We start from the raw sequence: 19,884 nt of genomic DNA, 5'->3' as shown, positions 1-19,884 counted from the left end.
GCTGTTTCGTGGTTTTCCTCATGTGCAGCGTGAAAACGAGATAATTTTTCTTAGCAAGTCCTCCACGAAAATATCCCTTCTGATACCTCTTGCGTACTTTGCCATACGATTGCTATACCAAATTTTCTATCTACGCAATGATGTTAAATTTTGCTCCAAGAACAGTAGCAGTCTGACACAAGAATTAAACCTTAAATCTGTGAGCTTTTGTGAGAAGACGAAATAATTATTAATATAAATATAGTTTACAGTATATAGTTATTATTATTAATATTATGTTGTTGTTGTTAGCCCAGACATTCATCATAGCAAGGAATCAAATGCGTCTGTCATTGGCAAGAGCCTGAAACACGATAAATGTGACAGCCCGACTTTCGCTCAACTCCGCCCGCAGTATTGAGAGAGAGAGAGAGAGAGCACCTGAGGGGAGGGATCCGAAAGTTTCCCTCCCCTCTTCCCCAACCATCAACCTCTCGAGAGGACTTTCAGCTCGCTGCATATTTAGAGTGCCCCCATGTCGCACAGACACTATACATTTACAAACATCCATGCCTTCTTCGGAATTCGAACCCGGGGCCTTCGATACGGCAGTCAGTGTCGCTAACCACTACCCGTTTGTGTGGCTTAATTATTATTACATATTCAATAAATTGCATAATAAAATTCTATCATGCTTTTTTTTTGTAAATCACTGGGAAACGTGTCTGTCTCATTTTCGTAAGGGAAGCAGGAAGCTATCTTGCTGTAAACCTTCTTATACGTAGACATCGAGAAACGTTTTAAATTATTATCAAGAAAGATCTGAAAAGTGAATATGCAGATTTGAAAATTATCTGTTAGTACTGATGGATGATAAATAATCCATAAAAGTTATGTCTATTTTACAAATACCTACCTTAAGTAATATTTCACTTCCTTGTTTTCTTGTCTGCCATACTGGACGCTGAGTTAACTGTTTCAAAAAACAAAACAAAACAAAACAAAAAAACATTTACTTCCTCAAAATAAAAATTCTAAACCTCGTTCTAGCAATCCATTACAGATTTCAGGTTGTTTAAAATCATTTCTTGCGGTAGTTTCCACACAAATGACATTTTCTTCTGTTATTTCTTCCTTTCGGTAAAGAAATCTAATGGCCAATTTACACATAGTTAAGGGACTAGAATGGCAAGAACTTTTATTTCTTGTCTTTTGTTTGTAAAATTATTCTTTCTAAATACGATCTTCTTTTATTTTTCTTCTTCTTCTTCTTTTTACTTTCCGTGGCAGATAGGGCCGCCGAAAGCTACCGAAATATATAAGCGAAACGGAAAGAATATTGCTTACTTTCTTTCCTAACACGGCGTAACTTTTGTATCAGTAATCAAGCGTAGAGGAACCTATTATATGATGCGCGTTAGGGACCGAACCAAAAGTTATTTTTCTTTAACTCCTTTTACAGTAGAAAACTCTATGAAACTTTAAAGGCCTACGCTCATAGGATCGACAATGCATAGGCTCGGTACTGTGTAGACCGACATAAATAATCAGCACATCGGTATGATTGTCACTAGTTACCAGCTAAGGATCAGTATAATGAAAACGAAAATTTGATTATGATGTAGTAATGAATAAGACGATTATTGCACATTTATTACCTCCACAGACAAGTACGAAGTTATTGGAAATTTAAGAAATCTCCTGAGGCACCTGTGCCTGTGGTGCTGCTTTTGCTTTATAACGTGATATCGATGACTTAAGAAGGATGAAACATGAATGACAGTTGTAGAATTCATGCAGTAAAAAAAGATAAACTCATTGTAAAAGAAAGATGGAGCCATACTTCAAACAAAAATCGAAAGATAAACTAATGGTAATTGTACTAAACTCAACGTCTCAGCCCCCCATCGTCATTAGCTCGTCACAAATTCATAAATGTTCGATCTAATTCTTGCTCTGTTGCATAAAAGAGCAAGGCACCTAGAGGAGTTCATAAAATATTATACGGAGTTGGCACTTTTATGCATATTGTTTTTTTCTTTTTCTGACGCCAGTTGAATTTCTATTTTCTTTTTCTGACGCCAGTTGGTGCGTTATTTTCTTCCTTCAAGTTCGTACGGGGTTTGTATGGATTTGGAGTGAATAACGACGACACTTGATGAAGTATCGAAACACACTTTATTTAGCCAATATTAATCAGGACAGCTCCAGAGTCACTTTTTACAGTCGTCGAAGATCTACTGTAAACACGCTGGAACAATCAGCGACACAACCTTCAGGCTATCAGGCTATAACGTTGGAAACAGCTTCACTGGAAAGCACCAGAGTACAACTCTCAACTCTGCTCGGTCGTTCTCGGAACTCCACGTACTCTCGAGACTCTCCACGCTAAAACTCGCGATGCACTCGACGACACACAGAGCACGGCTTCCGACTCTTCGGTTCAGTCGTTCCCGGAGCTCAACACACTCTCTCGACGATGCACTAATCGCGACACACTAAGAGACTCTTCGATGCACTCTACGACACACTCGGCACTCGCTGCCCGGCTGTCAACTCGATCGTCTTCTCACCGACTAACTAGATGAGACACTGCTTTGCCCTCTCGACGAGGCACTCACTGATTGCGGACCAGCAGGGTTTATATAGCTTTCGGCTTGTGTTCGAGAACATTCTGGGCTAAACCGGTAAGAATTCTTTCCAGAAGGTTCTCCATCCGTCCATGGCATATCGCCAATTTTATCGCCAAATGGGAGATTTCTCGCTAAATTTGGCAAGCCTGTCTTCCCTTGCTATATTATGGCAACCCTAAATCTGCTTTTCAGGAAAGCGATCTCACCGCGCCTGTATATTTTGTAACAATATAGACAATTGTTAGCCTACATTAAGACCTTCACATGAGTGACCTGGCAGTTTTGACAAAAGTAGCTTTCGTGAAGACACCAAACTTCATAAGACTGTAGGTACATTTGTGTCGTTATGCAACGACAACATTGCTCTGTAAAAAAAGATGTGCAACGTGAAAAGTGTTGGCGACACCTTTTTCAAGTTGCAGTCGCCGATTAGACCACACCTGATCTGCCCCTGTAAGTAAGTAAAGCTACCTACCTTACTAATAAAACGTTTTCTGCAGTTGGATTAACTAAACAAAACAAAACATTTTCACGTGACTAATATTCATAGAAGTACTGTTATTAAAATTTTTGGAAATCGTATGCAAATATTAATATAAGTATTAAGTTTTTAAATTCTAAAAAGTTCTTTTTTATACCAAAAATACATCGTAGTATAAGTAGCAGCTAATTAAAATTTTTTGGAAATATTGGTAGGTAAATATTGATTCAAATATTAAATTTTCGAATTCCAAGATTCTTTTTTACAGTAGGGAAACATCTAAATAGAAGCACAGATGAGGAACATTATTTTTTTAATAATAAGATTAATCTTCTCCCCCAACCCCCAAGAAAGCACACAAAATTTCACTCTCATACAATCAAAATTATTAGGTACTGGCGACACGTGTAAAAATATTAGAGTGTTGGTTTCCTAAAAGATACATTTTATGGTACATCAAACACCTACGGTAATAAATTATGATTTGCTGAAATGCTAAAAGTAGAAATATTTTATTGAATTCAGTTTTTAAAAACCCTAAATCGAGGCCATAGACGTTCATTTTAATAGGAAAAAAGGGTTTTAAATTATGTAATTCTAACAAAATTTCTCCAATGCAAATTTTGCATACTATGTAACGATTTCTTCCCGCCTTCCCTGTTAAAAGTTCTGTAGCTGCAGAAAAGCAAAAGCTTACTAACAGAAGCTCTTCGTGCAAATAGAAATATAAATTTCATGTGTGCCTACTAAAAGTTGTCACATGACTAAAATTATACTAATGTTAAAGCCTATCTTCTTCGCGCTGACTTTGAAATTCGAAGCAAGTGTGTATACCAGTCATTCAAGATATATTTGGTTGCGAAATGCTTTTGAAACACCCTGTTTACTTTTATTTAGATAATTATCAATTATTTTTCTGATCCCGTATATCCAGTTCAGCTATTTGGATGACTAATTTTAATTAATTTACTTTTATTGTAAAACAATTCACTGCAGTTCTTTGTTTGGCAAACTGTTATAAATTTAAAGAAATGTTTCTAATGTTTTATTCTAGTATATTATTTTATCCATCTGAGTAATTTATTCGGTGGAAATATCTTTTAAAATCTTACCAAGACTCCAAGAAAAGTAGATTTTATTTTCGTTTCTTCCGGATTCGGTTGAAATCTCACGGAAAAGAACAAACCGAACTAATTTCAAATACACAAATTTCCGAAAGAACAATATAAAACTGTTCCTAAGCTATCATAAATTTTGCGAGTCTAGATTCAATAAATTCCTGGTTTAACCATCCGAAGAATAAAAAAAATACTTTGTAGTCCAAGGTGATTCTTCCTTTTGTTTTGTTGTATTTAGATTTTTTTTTCTTTTTTCCAGTCGTTTTTCCATTTCCTTTTCTCTTTCCAGATAAAACAAATACTACAAAAGTCGCATCTCTGATCGGGAGAAGGAAAAGTCAACAAGTTTCCCAACTAATAAACAACAATTTGCCGCTTCACATGAAGGCAAAAAGAACTTTTTATCTGCTTTTTTTTTTTTCCTTTTACTTTTTTTTGGAGATCGAAGTTTTCTTCAGTCTCACTTGACGCTTCTTCTCCAAGGTCAAAGAACTGGAGTGTGCACTTGTGTTATCAGACGCGTCTGCCGCAGCTGGGGGCCCAAAGAACTTAAGCATTTCCGTTTCCGTAATATCAGCTGGGTCACGGACTCGGTCAAAAAAAGATTGAAAACTTGTTGCAAGTTTTAGAATCAAGATCAGGGATTTTAAGTCGAATGTCATCCTGCATCATCATTCAAATACCATCGTTTATATCTATAAACCCTATAGAACTTCTACTATAAGTTATAAATGTCTACAGTTAATTCTATCCATGATTCAGCTTAAATAACTTGAAATTACTTCTTTACTATCCCTAAAATAGATGTGGTTATGAGCCTTAAATATTTAAAAGACCTTTCGCAGTCTAAATTTCTAGAGATTTCTATACATACTGTTAACGAATACGAACGAATCGAATAAATTAACGAAAAGTAGCGAATCAAATAAGGTGGTGGTATATTTAATTATGGCAAAGCACACTAGGGCTATCTGCCTAAGGGAAGGGATGCCTTCGTGGAGGTCTTTCTAAGGCAAACTGGCTCGTATACACGTTACACATGGGGGGAAAACCACGAAAACACCCATGCAGCCAGCCCGTTGGCAGGATTCGAACCTCGGACCGAACTACCAGTGTTCAGCGACTTTACCGCTCGGCCGCTTGTGGGCCCGAATCAAATAAGGAAACGCGCGTTACGCTAAAACGTTAAAAACGTTAAAAACGTTAAAACGTTAAAAAGTCGTTACGGTACGAATTACATGGGGTTGAAAGTTGAAAAATTAAAAAGCACAGAATAAATCCAATTTTAAATTTGCAGATACGTTTTGAGACTTAGCTTTTACTTTACACTTTAAACAAAGATTAAATAAATAAAGTATATAAAAGGAAGAGTTTGTCTCTCTGTGCAGGTGTGTGTATTTCGTTCGTGCTACGCGTAAGCTAATAGTAATTGTAATTTAATGTTTGATGATCCCTTTAGGCACTTTCCCCGTACATTTAAAAGCCAGACGAAGGCTGGCCTCGTAGCGGCTAGTACTAAATAAAAATTAAAAGAAGGTGGATCAGTTATTTTATAGCTTTCTTTAACAACATAACTCTGCGGAACAGTAAGCAGTAAGTAAAGTTAATAAAATAAATTAACTCATGAAAGTAATCAAAATCTTCTTCGTACACAACGTATCGTGTAAATTAATAACACTGATCATCTAAGTGTGTGTGGCGAACGCCAAACTCACATATTTTTTTTTTCCTTCGACTTTTCTTATGTAAGATTTCAAGCTTAATGCGCTTATAAAATTTTAAAACAAAACGAAATTCATTAAAAAAACTTAAAGGTTTCGGATTTTATACTACGCCCAAATAGGCGTTTTTTCCCTTTTACACAGACATACACGTTTCCAGGGCATTTGCACTAAAATATTTAAAAACAGCATATCTTTAGAATTTCCGATAGACAGTCTTGCGCGCTGGAGACAAATTTTTTTTTTTTTTTTTCCATACAGTATCGCCACTACTCGCTTTGAAATCGTTCTGCTAATCAAAAATTCGTTAAGGGTTTACAAAATTTGAAGTAGATTCTAAAACGAATTCGAAATTCGGTCTTCGTAAGTGCCCATGTTCAGTTGGAGGACTACGTTATTCAAAATTTCATGGCTCTAGGTACCGTTGTTTTTCCACAATGCATGAACCATTCATGCAGATTCTTCATTATTTAGTTTTTTAATATGTAACGTATGGCGATAATATTTGGTGGCAACAGTTTGCAAAGTGAATCAACGCAAAATGCCATTTTGAAATGAATAGCCCTTTTAGGCTAACGCTCTTTGGGATAAAAATAACATTATTCTATGAAAATAAACTAACTTCGTTTAATTAAATTATTTTCCAATTACTTTATGCTTTTTTATACTACTTTCGTTTTTTTTTTTTTTTTTCTTTCCCCAATTGCTAAAGCTTTCAAAGAACTTTTTATGCTGTTAAGCATGGTGGGAAGATTGTTATCGTCCATTTGAAATCACCGTTCTATCTAAAGTGGATTGATCATCGACCTTGGTTCGAAACAAACTACACGCCATTTTTTGCTCTGAAATAAAAGAGATCGTTTCCCATGATGAGCTTTTTTCAAGTGATGTCAAAATAGGTTTCCAGGTTAGCGAAAATCGACACGTTTGGGTGAAAGTAAAAATCTCCCTTTTCTCTGTCGCAAAAGGAATGTGAAATACACTTTTCCCGTCGATAGTTGTTTACTCCCTTTCCGTTTTTCTCATTTGATAGTTCAATGGACATTTAGGGCGAATCACTGACGTTCCATTTTACGAAGTTTTCATTCGAAAAAGATATAATGGAACATTTACAGCTGTGATGCTTAGGTGGGAGAATTGAATGAGTTTTAAATGATATGTTCGCGCTTTCACATTCGTTCACTTATCAGCTATGCTTGGCTAGTTGCTTGTATAAAAAAACAGTATTATCTTTTTTTCTAAATATCTCTTTTAAATATTTATGCTTTTTATAATTAAATTTATATCTAAAAATTTGATCATTCATTGAAAGTAGTATATAATATTTACACTGCATGCTGTTTTAGAGAAAAATTGACCATAGTCTTGTAGAGATATTATGTTATTTCGAAGCAGGAGAGATGACAAATGAGCAATGCCCACGCCGAATAGAACCGAGTCGAACCACGGACCTCTCGAATACGCGCCGAGTGTGCTGACCGCTACTCTACGAAAGCATGCTATGAAGGCGGTAGAATACCTTATAGGCTGTATGCTATCAGTATCAAATCCAAATATCCAAATCTTCAGTCACTGCATATAATTATTGCTTTGGTACATGGTCTAAAGAAGCAGTAAAATATTGCATCATTACATTATTTTAATATTCAGTGTGCAAGGTAAAACTGTACAGTACATAATTTATAATTAACTGCTTTCAAGTAACATGTAGTATCATTGCTGTAATGATTAATTAATGGTGTAATTTAAATGTCTGTGCCACTTGGCTAGTGAGGTTTATAATATAAATGGTATTTTTATTAATTTGATCAATAATATTGAAATTTTGAATAATTATATAGATTTTTGTTCTAATAAGCGCATAGAATTGTTGTATTGAATCATTGCATTTGAATAATCGTATAGAATCATAGTATTGAATTATTCATGAGTAATCGGACGGAATCATTGTATTGAATTATTTATTTGTATAGTATTTCCAATGTGCAAGTAAAATTGTACTGTACATATCTTATTTTTGAATTGCTTGCTAGTAATATGTAACATCATTTCAGTAATAAGCACCTGTATGAAAAAAAATATTATTTTGATGTCACCATGGCATATATGATTAATAATATGAATAGTATTATCATTAATTTAAGAAATAGTATGGAATCATTGTATATTTATAGTGAATCATTGCTCTAATATTCGCATATAATCATTGTTTTGAATCATTGCATTTTAGAAATTGTAAAGAATTAATGTTTTTATAGTGTATTTATAGTCTAAGTGCAATTATTCATTTAACTGTATTAATATCCAATTTTAATATAATAACTGTGTCTTTAGTAGTAAGCTGTAATATAAAAGTTAACAATAACATTCAGAATAATTGGAGACTTATGCGAGATCTAAGCATTTTTATACTTCTCCACTATAAATTTAAGTTGGCAATGTATGAAATATAAGCATTTGTATGTTCTTGGGTTTTTGTATACTGAGTTTAAATGTTGAATTTTGCATTAGTAAATTCATGTTGACAATGTCGTCACTTATCAATCACAACAATATAATATAATCATTATGTATAATATATCTTCTTTATGTATTGAATTGTAAACTTTATATATAACTTGCTAAAATTACTTGCTAGGGTATTGAATTGTAATCTTATGTGTCACTTGCTAAAGTTTTGTTCATAACTCATAAGTACTGTGTTCACACAGATGTAACCATTTTTAATATCTATGTTTTGCAACACTAATCAATGTGCCCTATGAGTGGATCTCGTGTGGCTCTAACATGAGTCAGCTTTAGATAAGGGTGGACGTGGCGCTAAACCAATTAACCATAGTGGTAAAGGGGTGGTGCCCACGTCCTCCGTCATTAAACTAAACTAAACTAAACTAAACTAAATATCCAAATCTTGCTGTGCTTACGTTACCACAGCAAGACATTAGTTAAATGAAAAAATGGTTTTGGTTTATTTAATTATGGCAAGCGTGCGAGGACTATCTGCCTAAGGAAAGGCGTGCCTTTGTGGAGGACATTCTAAGGGAAAGTGGCTCATATTTACGTTACACATAGGAAAAACCATAAAAACGCCCATGCAGTCAGAATGCATCTGGAATCAAACCCAGGTTTCAACTACCGGTATTCAGCGATTTTGCCTCCCGGCTGCTGATGGGCCTAGTTAAATGATAAAAAGTTTCAGATCAACGTCTAACCCTTTAAAGAAGAACTTACTATTAAAAAGCTTTATAAAGAAAGTAAACAAAAATATCTACTCTTGTCAAATCAAAAAATTAAATCTTAACCACGGAATAAAATTGAAACTGAACTCAGAAGCAGGAGGAAAAGCAGGAAAATGCCAACAGTCTGCCTATTCTTAGGATTTAAATCTAGTTCCACTGTTTAACATCTTGTTGTGACTTCCAGCGGCTAAGTGATAAAAACCGCTGAACACCTAAACACCTGAATTCGATTCCAGATGAACACATTGTATGTAGGGACGTTTTCATGGGTTTCCTCATACACAACTTGGATACGAGCCAGTTTTCCTGAGAAAGTCCTCCGCGAAAGCAGCTGTTCCTCTTAGACAAATTGCCCTCACGTGCTTTGACAAAATCAAATAAATCAAACCATACCCAGGTTCAAATCTAGGCGAAGCGAATAATTGCCTAGGTAATTACCAGGTTAAATGGCTAACCACAAAAACTACGTAAGCGCTGGCAAGGGCCCACCAGCTGCCGAGCGGTAAAGTCGCTGAACACTGGTAGTTCGGTCCGAGGTTCACGGGCTGGCTGCATGGGCGTTTTCGTGGTTTTCCCCATGTGTAACGTGTATACGAGCCAGTTTCCCTTAGAAAATGCTCCACGAAGGCATCCCTCCCCTTAGGCAGATAGCCCTCGTGTGCTTTGCTATAATTAAATACACCACCACCACACCTAGGCGCTGGCAATGGCTGAGAGATTAAAACAGTTGAATACTAGTTATTCGACCTGGTTTCGAATCGAAATGAATGAACTGCCTGCATGGTTATTTTTCTGTGCTTCTCACAATGTGTAACATGAATATGAGCCAATTTTCCTTCGAAAGCCTTCCATGAAAGCATCTCACTCTCTCTTTAGTCAGATAGCCTTAGTGTGTTTTAAATGATAAAATATCTATATCGAATGTCTTGCATATTCGCAACAAAGGGTAAGTTGAGAGGTCTTTGAGCAAATATCAATGTTCTTTAAGGCAAATATCTACGACGATATTTTCTTATTATCCGTATCTAATATAGTATTAGTCATTTTTCTCACATTTTAATTTAATTTTATGCATTTATTTATGCAGAGTTCATTCTAAAATTACTGCCATACTATACATTGCCACTCTACAATGCATTTATTGTTGTTGTAGGGAGTTATAATATACAACTGTTTTACTAGAAGAGAATTCAAGTAAATATAATTTTTGCAAAATTATTTTGCAAAAATGCCTTTGCAAAAATTATTTGCTACATGAGTAATAATTTTTATTTCATCATGAAGTAATTAAAGTTCTAAAATTATTGTTGCGTTGGTTATTTAATTCATGATCATATGAATAGGAACAGCTTTCACCAGCCATAAATTGTTATTAAAAGCGGAGGTTAAAAGCGAAAAAAATTATAAACGTTTCTAAACGTTTCTTTAATTCCCCAGTATAAAATTACTATCATAAAATAAAACTTCTAATAATTCGCAGCTTGGGAAGAATAATTTCGGAAATTACTACTACTTTTGCTGTTAACATTAAAAGATTATAGATTAACATGGCGATTATTTTCTCCATCCATTAACGCATAAAGAGGTGTGAGGATATCAAGTGACATTCTTTCTACATCCTAACAAAGAAGTGTCCATTAGCCTTTTAGGACAAGATACATTACAATGTTAAGAAACAGATACATTACAATGTTAACATACTGAATTGTTGTATACTATAAAACATAAGTATAAGATTACAGAACATTTCGGATTCAAAAGTGTCATTAAAAAAGCTAATTTATCCATTTACATTTTTTTTAAATCCCATTTTAGTTAGTTAAATTAAGTAAATAAAATTTCAGCTCCATCACAGAGAATTCTGAAAGTCTTTTCACCGTTCTGATTTGAAAAAACAGATCACCGAACAAAATTTCATTTTGTATTAATTTTGTGATTGATACTACCTTCGACAGTCATAACTTTTAGCTATTAAAATTATAATAATTTTAAATGTAACAAACGTTTAGACAAGGATGACATGAATCCAAACTAAATTCCTTCATAAAATTCTCCACAAATATAACCTTATTCTTATCCTCAAAGCAATTCTATGGGGCTTTGCAGTTATTGACTAAATAACAGTAACATTAACAGTACTAACAATAATGAGTTTTGCTATAATGATATGCCAATTTGAAAACCGTTAGTAAAAAATGATATACAATTAATGGTATTTACGAATTAACGCAACCACCTTAGCGCATTTGGGCGATTTTTTACGCAATAAAAGGTAAAATTTACTTATCGGGTGCAATCGGTAATTTTCAGGACATTTAAAAAAAAAAAAAAAAAATCTGATGTGCACACCACATGACTTCCTTGTACGGAATATTAAATTATACGCATTTTTTCTTGCATTTTATTTAAACTTATTAGATTGAATTAAACCTACTTCGCCGACAGCTCATAAACCACAGTAGAATAAATGCATTCTTTAAAATTCACTTTGTTTAACATAGCGACACTCTGGCGCTAGGTTTACTTAACAGTATTATATTTCGTTCATATTATAACTCAGAATGCACAAAATGTATATCATTTAAAGAATTATCTTATCGTTGCCACATGTTCTATTCAAATACTATAATAAAGCTAGAACGATGTATAAAAGAAATTAAGCAAACAAAACAAAAAAGAAACAGTTTTTCACAGACGATTGAGTATTTCTCATTCAATTAATTCAGTTCTCACTTCGCGAGAAGGCAAAAATAAATCAAACCTCAAAATATCTATATTAAAAATTACGAAGTAAATTTCAAATACTTATTTCCTCGAAAAAATTCCAGAAAGAATTAAGCATGATTTAATTGGCAATAATAAATGAATGCGTTATCTTTGTTGTTGCCAAGCTAAATTTCTCTAGATTGGCAACAAATCCACTAGTCTCCTGTTTCAAATGTAAACATCAATGGCCGCCATTAAAAAAAGGCTTAGCGGCAATTAAACAACTTTAAAATTGCTCATAATTCTAAAAGTATTGCACACAGATTTACTAAAGGCATAAAATCCTTAACCGAAAGATAAAACAACATAATTCAATCATTTTTAAAGCAAAAAATGTACAATTTACAAACCTATAAGTGTAAAGAAACTCACTGAGCCGGGTAAGGGAGTGGATATATATATAAATATATTTATATACGTTTGGTGCGACCGATTTCAACCAAAATACGAGGTGCACATCTACATGTTATAGCAGTCCTATATACAAAATTTCATCGTTCTGAGGCTACTCGTTTTTGAGTTATGCGAGATATGTACGTACGCAGGTACGTACATACGTTCGTACAGACGCCACGAAAAATTCTCTTCAGAATTAATTTTAAAGCAGTTTTATAATTTTTTTTGAAGGAAAAGAGTATTTTATTCTGTCCTTACGTACAGATATCAAGCAAAAACATCGTTAAATTGCATTCGATAGCGTCAAAATGGATATTTTCGTTGAAATATGCTGCCCGAAACTTTTCGCGATGACAATACTTCCTTTTTACTTCGTACAAGGAAGTAAAAAGATTGACAAACTGTCGACATATATCGCTAAGTTGGAAAACATTATCAACACATGAAAAGAAAGCAAACTTTAGCAATTTAAAACACAAATTTTAATTATTAAATAAGGACTGCATGACCATTAAACAAATAAAACGCTTACTTTCTTCTTTAAATCTTTCTGTGTTTTTTTTGCGCTTCTCCCAAATACAGCGATCTGTTTTCGCTCGAAAAAATATAAAAGTATCAGAGAACTGCAGAGACTCGGTATTGTGCAAACCTCGACACCCCGACTATCTGATCTGGTTCCGACAATGCAAAAAAAAAAAAAAAAAAAAAAAAAAAAAAAAAGAAAAAAAAAAATTTAGTAAAAACTTTTATGATTGTCACAGGATTCTCCTACAATGGGATATTAAAAGTAAAACAAGAGTGGGAAAATGTTAAAACCAACTCAGCATCTTTCAAGAGAAAATTTTACTTTCAGTATTTACAGAAGAAAAGAAATTCCATTTCTTTATCTCAATGACTTTCTAAGAGTGAAACTTCTTCAAGAGAAAGCAACAAGTTATATTTCGGAAAGTATCACTGCATACTTGAAAACGTTGAAGACTGATATAGGTATTTCATGTATACTTTTTCAACGTATTCCTGCTAAGTCCCTTAATGTTTCACCTATACATTATTGTGCCTTTGATCTCGCAAAAAGAGCTCCTTCTAAGCGCAAACCCTCCACGATTGATGGGTTGTAGAACCAGAGTAAAAGGAATGGAAATAAGTACTCATGGAAATTTTATGTAAAACTCTTCTTTTATGGAAATCACAATAAAAAAGGTTATCAGGTTGAACCTTTAAAAAACACCCTTTATATTTTAAACATTAATTAAACGGCGTCGAATTCGTTCTAAAAATCTGCAAACACCCTCTATTTGTGTATATGTTACCGTGAAAGACCAAAATTGGAGAATGTCGACTTTCACCGGAGAATGTCAACATTCACCAAATACGTCGGAGAAAGATCTAATATTGCACTACATTCTTGTATATTCGGACCCTCATCTGTGTAAGTCGACAATCACAGATATGCTCTGGTGAAAGTCGAAAAGAGAGGTCATAAAGTGCCATAATAGTTTAAATTGTTGCAATAAATACGATTTGAATCACATAATTTAGTTAAGTTTTTTATTACTGTTATTTTATTTTCTGTTTTAGAACGTACTGTATAATTAAGTAAGTTTTTAACTTCTATTATTTTCCTTTCTCATTTTGAATGTATTGCGTGTTTTAGGTTCTCATGTTCTTAAGTTCTTATTTCAAGTCTCAAGTGCGTTTATTCGCGACTGAATTACGGAGAAGAAAATATAATATTATTATATGTTCAGCATTCACCATTAGTACATGGTGAATGTCGACATTGACCGGTGTAAGTCAGAAATAAGAGTATTTGGAAAATATTTCGGACATACACCAAGAGACTATGTGAATGTTGACATTCACCGGTGAAAGTCGACATTCTCCAGATTTCGGTGTTTCACCGTAACATATATGTTTTACACAGCTACCATAAATCGGCAGGTTCTAAATCAAGTACTGAAAAGATAGAGGGGATGATGTGGGAGTAAATGCGGCATATTTATTATTATCCCAAAGGGTCGATTAATGTCGACCCTTTGGGATAATAATAAATTTTGCTTTGGTTTGCTATAAACGTCGTTTCACTTTTCCTATTGTTGCCACCAAATATTAGAGCCCTGCATTATATTTAAAGAAATTAAATAGTGAAGAATCTGCATGAATGTATGTATGTTTCAGGCACTGTGAAAAAACAACGGTACCTAGAGACGTCCAATTTTGAATAACGTAGTCCTCTCCTCGAGTATGGGCATCTGGAAGCCTAAATTTGAAATTTGTTTTATTATCTATTTCGTATTTTGTAATGGTTTAACGAACATTTTATTAACAAACTCAACAATTTCAAAGCGAGCAATGGCAACGTTGTACAGAAAAAACATTTTCACGAGACTGTGTACCGGGAATTCTAAAGATATGCTCATTTTAAAATAATTTTGCGATACTGTTGTTAAATTGAGTTTTAAGTTCGAAGAACATGCTATTTAATAAATAAATAAAGGAAACACAGAAAACGCTAAAAAAATGCCCCTTTGAGCGTAATTTCCGTTTTTTTTTTTTGTTGTTGTTTTTTGATTTATATTATTAACCAAAAAATTACATTAATGACTACTTACTCCTTTTCGTTAAACAGCAAATCAGCAAAGGCAACTTGAAGCAAACAGCAAAGACATCTGGAAGCTTCTACGGCTTTCGCCGCAACGCACTTCATTTATACTTGAAGTAGAGTTGGGATTAAATATTTGCTTCAAGAAACTGATAAAGATCTACGATAAAATAATATTTTTTACAATCGAAACCAGATTAGCTATCTCAAAGTTGAAATCGGTAACTCACGCTACCTGTGAATCTCCTGGAGCTATCCTTAAATTGTGGATTTTAACTTCCGAAAAGGATACTATTCAGTTATTTTGATACAGTAAGTCATTATGACGCACCTTTTTATTTACACAACAGTGTTATCATTTCTTACACTAAATTTATCTATCCTTCAATAGGAAACCGTGATTCAATGACGGAACTTCTAAAGACATTTTTGACAGAACTAACAAAAGTACCCTTATTTTTTGACATGAGTAGGTAGCCCGTATTACACTCAAAAAGTAATCAGAACATCAATCTTTCGCTTTGTCATCCATCAATTCCTCTTTATCTCCCTTTTTGGTTGCAAAGAGATAAAAAGAAAATCTAGAAAACTAAGGAAAGTAAAGCCTCACGGCTTATATAAAAGATTCTGGTCGAAATATTTTTAATTTTTCATGCTCCTTATTGTAATTTTTGATGAATATTGATTTCTTACTTACGGTAAAAGGAGTTTTAATTAAATTAAGAGTTGAATCTGAAAAGAGGTTTCGTATAATTAAACAAGAAATACTGTAGTTATCCGGATTCCAGCTCGCAAATTATCGTAAGAAGCACCATTCTTAAAGTTATCAACAGCCAAAAAAGATAAAGTGAAATTTTGATGTTATCCGAACTTTTGTTATCCGAAATATTCGTAAGCCAAAACAATTTTCCGAAGAGGAATTTATCTAAAATGAATTAATCCAGTTCCGGATCCAGAATGATTTCTGAGAGAAAGCACTTTTCATTTAAACGCAAAACCAGTGAAATTCATTAAATCTTACACATACACAATATTAATATTGTGACGTTCTATTGTTCGTTGAGTTGGAGTAACTGACGATAATACTTGATGAAGAATCCAAACACAATTCATTCACCAATATTGCACAGAACAGTCTCAAAGACACGTTTACAGTCATCGAAAAACTACGATAAACAAACCGAAACAATCAAGAACACAGCCTTCAGGCTATAACGGTGAAGACAGCTTCACGGCAAAGTACAGCTCCCGACTCGGTTTATTTGCTGTCAACATAATCTCTGAACTCAAGACAATGTACTACATAACTGAATTCAAGATAATCCTCTCTCTCAGGATAGGCCGGTTATATATAGCTTTAACCTAATTTCGAGAACATTCCCGAGGAAAAGCTCTAAGAATGCGTTCTAGAATGGTCTCGCTCCGTCTATGGCTTATTACCGATTTTGTCGCCAAATATTGCCAAATGTCAGATTTCGCACAAAATTTGGCAACCCTGCCTTTCATTGCCACATTCTAGCAAGCCTAACCTCTCTTTGCGGGGAAGATAACTCACCGCAGCTGGGCAATTCGTAGCAATATTTATATAATTTTTAACACAACACTAAACATATAAAAAATACGAGAGCTCTAATTTAATTTTATATATTTACGAAGAAAATTTGACGGCATAAGTGATAAATGGTGAAGATGCCGAAAGTGCGAAATGGTATTGTTTCAAAGGGAAATTCTGTTTCGTAAAAATATCAATCTCTGGGTTTTTTTCTTTTCACTTTCTCTTAACACCGCTTACCTCTACTTGAGAATCATTGATTCTTTGAAAACTTTGTCGATTGAGATTTGTTCCTGTCTAAGTTTTCAACATGATATTATAATTGCAAGTATTTATGTTACGGCTTACTAATGCTTAACCAGAGTGATCATATTTTATAACCGTCGGCGCCTTACCGAAATTTTGCGTAAATTTAGCGAATAAAATAACCAGAAACGTCATCCCTTCCGTTGTCTTCTTCTGAAGACATCTGCATTATGGAGCATGATTTGTAGCCGGCGTACTTATTCATATCTCGAGACACTGATTCGTCACTCTAGATATTTTTATTTGTAAAGTTTATTCGTGATCCAAGGCGATCGTGAATTAAGGGTCCACTAGTTTGGTTAGGTTTTGGTTTATTTGATTATGGCAAAGCCCTTGAGGGCTGCCTAAAGAGCGGTATATCTTCGTGGAGGATTTTCTAAATGAAACTGGCTCGTAACACATGGGGCAAAAGCACCAAACTCGCATGTAGCAAGACCGTTCAAACCCCTGCCCGAACTACCAGTGTTCAGCGACTTTATCGCTCGGCAGCTGGAGGGCTCAGGATCCGCTGTATCAGCTATTTTAACATAGTTGTATATTTTAAACAACATAATTAAATGGCGAACTGATTATTGATGGACAACGATGCCAGTTCATATTTATATTTATAATGCATGTAGAACGAAAACACAAAAATTCCAGGAATCCAGGAAAATGTAACAGTATTTAGAAACCTTGTCCACTTTGCCGCTTATGGATTTTGATAAGAGTTGAATTGGTAAATAATATATTAAAGCAAATGGTTATCTCTATCCTCTTCCTTCTCTACATATAATAAAAGAAAGAGTCTGTGTGTGTCTTTCGTTCGCGTTTGCGCGTAAGCCACGGCTACGAAATTTGGTACATAGGTGCATCTAGACAAGAGCCAGTGCACCCTCGAAGCGACTTTTTCGAAATTCGAATTCGAAATTTTAGTCCAAAGGGATTTGAATCCTGAAGGACTATTAGTTTCATTTTGGCATTTTGCGTCGGACTCATAAATGTCGGTTCACTTTTCAAACTGTTGCCACAAAATGTTAGAGTCCTGCATTATATTTGAAGAAATTAAATAATGAAAAATCTGCATAAATGTATGTATATTTCTCGTATTGTGATAAAACAACGGTACATAGAGTCATCGAATTTTGAATAACGTAATCCTCCAACGAATATGAGCATGTGGAAGACCAAATTTGAAATTTGTTTTATGATCGATTTCCTATTTTTTAAAACTTTGACGAATTTTTGATTAACAAACTCAAGGATTTCAAAGCGAGCAATGGCAACGTTGTACAGAAAAAACATTTTAATATCCAGCGCGTGAGTCTCTGTATCGGAAATTCTAAAGATATGCTCGTTTTAAAACTATTTTGCGATATTGCTGTTGCACTGGATCTTATGGTTTAAGTGCGAGGAACATGATATTTAATAAAGAAAGGTAACACACAAAATGTTAAAAAACGCCCTTTTGGACGTAATTTAAAATCTGAAACATTTCAGATTTTTTTTTTTTTTTATTTTTTTTATTTTATCTTTTGTGACGAAATCGCGTCACTTGGAGACATAATGGGCTATAGGAAAGCGAGATTTTACTCTACACACTCCATTTTCACATCGCGATAAAACATAGGCACTTAGCTATTTTACGAACTTAAAATAAATTTCGTGGTTCAATAAATCGATTCAATACGAATTTATTTAACAAAGAGAGCTTAACAACTTTTCAATGGGATTTTTTCAAAAAACGTTTATTTTTTAAAATGTCCCGTTTATTTTTCTTTGATTTTTGGACACGTTAAACTTTCATCCTTGCGACTGCTTTTACAAAAAGAATTTTGGAAAAATGATAATATTTTGTATTTTTAAAAGGTTTTTTAAATGAAGATTCCGAGTACACTTCTCAAATCTCACATCTTTAGAAATGTGATTTTGGCAACAATTTTCCTTTCTTATTGTTGTTGATCGATTTTTGATGAAATCGCATCATTTTGAATAGTTTCATTCTTTTAGAAATATGGGTTTGGCAACAATTTTTCGTCGTATTTCTTATGTCACTGTTTTGATTGGCATATTTCATTGTAATTTTTATATATATATAATACATTTTATTGATTTTTTTTTATAAAGTTGTTCTGCAGAGTAAAATTCTGCGCGGAATTTTATGTTTTTTGAGTTGCTTTCATGTTATTTTTTTCTTATTTCACTGTTTGTAAGATAATGAAAAGTTTTGAATGATTTTTTTTTTCAACGGAAAGTTGGTTATTTTTTTTTATTAGGATAATTAATATTTGTATTAAGGGATATAGCTTACTTCATTGTAATTTTTTCTCTTGGAAATATAAGATAAAATATCATTAATTATACTTTGCTTTTCAGAACTTTTTGTTTTTTGTATTCTTTTATGTTATTTATTGCCCATTTTACTGTTTTTAAGATATTGAAAAGTTTTTAATGATTTTTTTCGGAAACAAAGTTCTTAACCTCCTTTATACCATTTGAGTTGTTAAGAATTTGCAAAGGGAAGTTGCTTAATTTATTTATTAGGAGAATTAATATTTGTATTAAGGGATATTGCTTACTTCATTGTAATTTTGTTATACATAATAATTTTTTTTTAGGAAGTTGTTCTGCAGAATAAAATTCTACGCAGTTTTTAAATTTAACTTTTGGTGTTCCCTTCGGCCATTTTTACGGACATTTAAAAGCCAGACGAAGGCTGGCAGCGAAGCTGCTAGTTAATTTTGTAAGAAATGCTTTTTTTGTTATCTAATCAATTATGGCAAAGTACACAAAAGGCTAACGGAAGGAATGCTTTCGTGAAAGATTAAGGTGAATTGACTCTGCTCATGCTACATATGGGGTAAACAACAAAAATGCAAATGGGACCAACCCGCTCGTCGAGATTTGAACGAGGTTTCATCTACCGGTTTTCATCTAGTGGTAGATAAGGGAGTAGAATTAAGAACTGGTAGAATTTAAAAGACATTTTTTCGTTCTGGCATTTTGCGTTGAAAACGTTAAATGTCGGTTCACTTTTCAAATTATTGCGACCAAATATTATTGCCTTGTGTTAAATTTAAAGAAATTAAATAATGAAAATCTGCAAAAATGT

At 33.7% G+C, this 19,884-nt stretch overlaps 1 protein-coding gene across 6 annotated transcripts in view; it reads right to left on the bottom strand.

Annotated features, from left to right (window-relative positions):
- Nucleotides 1-19,884, bottom strand: part of LOC118201084 (uncharacterized) — a 358,982-nt gene that overhangs the window by 45,491 nt on the left and 293,607 nt on the right. The window contains exon 1 of one of the 6 annotated variants that reach the window (XM_035373110.2): nt 14,946-15,079. The exons of the other annotated variants lie outside the window; for them this stretch is intronic. The gene's annotated coding sequence lies outside the window, so the exon portion shown is untranslated. Of the gene's footprint in view, nt 1-14,945; nt 15,080-19,884 lie in introns of those variants that run through there. 6 annotated transcript variants of the gene reach the window in all.

The sequence above is a fragment of the Stegodyphus dumicola genome, chromosome 8, assembly GCF_044657685.1.
Source record: "Stegodyphus dumicola isolate Sdum_Otavi_A_Nest chromosome 8, ASM4465768v1".
NCBI classification, from domain to species: Eukaryota; Metazoa; Arthropoda; class Arachnida; order Araneae; family Eresidae; genus Stegodyphus; species Stegodyphus dumicola.
The sequence above is the reverse complement of the archived record's forward strand: the minus strand, read 5'-3'. Positions and strand labels throughout refer to the sequence as shown.